The sequence below is a fragment of the Lampris incognitus genome, unplaced genomic scaffold (genome assembly GCF_029633865.1).
Source record: "Lampris incognitus isolate fLamInc1 unplaced genomic scaffold, fLamInc1.hap2 scaffold_49, whole genome shotgun sequence".
Taxonomy (NCBI): domain Eukaryota; kingdom Metazoa; phylum Chordata; class Actinopteri; order Lampriformes; family Lampridae; genus Lampris; species Lampris incognitus.
The window spans coordinates 935,001-937,500 of NW_026611451.1; positions in this window are offsets into that span (position 1 = coordinate 935,001).

Sequence of the window (2,500 nt, forward strand, 5' to 3'; positions counted from 1 at the left end):
CAAGAGAAACAGTTTAGAAGGCTGCCGTGCACGATTTTCTATGTTTACTACTACGACTTTCGGCTTCTGCCGTTAGGGATCGCCACAGCGGATCATCCGTTTCCATGTCTTCCTGTCTTCTGCGTGTTCCTCTGTCACACCATCCACCTGCATGTCTTCCCTCACCACATCCATAAACCTCCTCTTTGGCCTTCCTCTTTTCCTCTTTCCTGGCAGCTCCATATTCAGCATCCAAACCGTCCAACTTGAGCAATCGTTCCTAATCTTGCTCTTCTTCGTTACTCCCAGTGAAAATGTTAGCATCCTCAACTCTGCCACCTCCAGCTCCGCCTCCTGCTGTCTTTTCGTCAGTGCCACTGTCTCTAAATCATATAACGTAGCTGGTCTCACGAACATCTTGTTAACCTTCCCTTTAACTGTTGCTGGTACCCTTCTGTCCTGACACTCTTCTCCACCCACTCCACCCTGCCTGCCCGTCTGCCTGCCTGCCTGCCTGCCTGCCTGCCTGCCTGCCTGCCTGCCTGCCTGCCTGCCTGCACTCTCTTCTTCACCTCTCTCCTGCACTCCCCGTTACTTTGGACAGTTGACCCCAAGTATTTAAAGTGAAATGCCTTTGTCACCTCCTCACGCGTAGGTATTCCGTCTTGCTCCTACTGACTTTCATTCCTCTTCTCTCCAGTGCATACCTCCACCTCTCCAGGCTCTCCTCACAATGAACTGCACCCTACTGTCGCTACAGATGACAATGTCATCCGCGAACATCATCGTCCATGGAGACTCCTGCCTGATCTTGTCCGTCAACCTGTCCATCACCGTTGCAACCAAGAAAGGGCTCAGAGCCGATCCTTGATGTAATCCCACCTCCACCTTGAACCCATCTGTCATTCCAACCACGCACCTCAGCATTGTCACACTTCCCTCATACATAGCCTGCACCACTCCTACATACTTCTCTGCAACTCTTGACTTCCTCCTACAATATCACACCTCCTCTCTCGGCACCCTGTCGTATGCTTTGTGTAAATCTACAAAGACACAATGCAACTCTTTCTGGCCTTCTCTGTACTTCTCAATCAACCAACCTTTTCTCTCTCTCTCTCTCTCTCTGTCTCTCTCATTTTCTTCATTTATCAGCCCGTCAAAGTAGTCCTTCCACTTCGTAGCACACTCTCCTCGCTTGGCAGCACATTTCCATCTGTATCTTTGATCGCCCTAACTTGTCGCACATCCTCGGCAGCTCGGTCTCTCTGTCTAGCCAATCTGTACAAGTCTTTTTCTCCTTCCTTAGTGTCTAACCTGTCATACAGCTCACCGTACGACTTTTCCTTTACCTATGCCACCTCTCTCTTTGCTTTACGCTGCATCTCCTTGTACTCCTGTGTACTTTCTTCATCTCTCTGACTATCCCACTTCTTCTTTGCCAACCTTTTCCTCTGTATACTTTGCTCTACTTCCTCCTTCCACCACCACCACCACCACCACCACCACCACCACCACCACCGCCAAGTCTCCTTGTCTTCCTTCCTCTGTCCCGATGACACACCAAGTACCTTCCTAGCTGTCTTCCTCGCTATTTCTGCAGCGCTTGCCCAGCCATCTGGCAACTCTTCACTACCACTCAGTGCCTGTGTTAACTCCTGCCTGAACTCCACACAACAGTCTTCCTTCTTCAACTTCCACCATTTGATCTTCGGCTGTGTCTTCACTCGCTTCCTCATGTTGGTCTCCAAAGTCATCTTACAGACCACCATCCGATGCTGCCTAGCTACGTTCTCCCCTGTCACCACCTTGCAGTATGCAATCCCTTTTACATCGCGCCTTCTACACAAGATATAGTCCACCTGTGTGCACTTTCCTCCACTCGTATACGTCGTCACCCTGTGCTCCTCCCTCTTCTTGAAATATGTATTCACCTCAGCCATTTCCATCCTTTTCGCAAAATCGAACACCATCTGTCCTTCCACATTTCTCTCCTCGATTCCATACCTTACCATCAACTCCTCATCACCTCTGTTCCCTTCAGCAACGTGTCCATCGAAGTCCGCTCCAATCACCACTCCCTCCTCCTTGGGTCCCCTTTCCACCACGTCGTCCAACTCAACTCCAGAATTCTTCTTTTTCGTCCATCTTACACCCGACTTGCGGGGCATATGCGCTGATAACCGTCAGCAATACACCTTCGATTTCCAGCTTCATAATCCTCACTCTGTCTGACACTGTGTTCACCTCCAGCACGCTCTTGACATACTCTTCCTTCAGAATGACCCCTACCCCATTTCTCCTCCCATTCGCACCATGGTAGAAGAGTTTGAACCCACCTGCGATACTCCTGGCCTTACTCCCCTTCCACCTTGTCTCTTGTCACCTTTCTTCTTTCCATCACGTCAGCCAGCTCTCTCCCTTTACTAGCCATAGTGCCAACATTCAAAGTTCCGACTGACTCTCACCTCCACACGCCTACCCTTCCTCCTCTCTAGCTGCCTCTGGACATGCCTTCCCC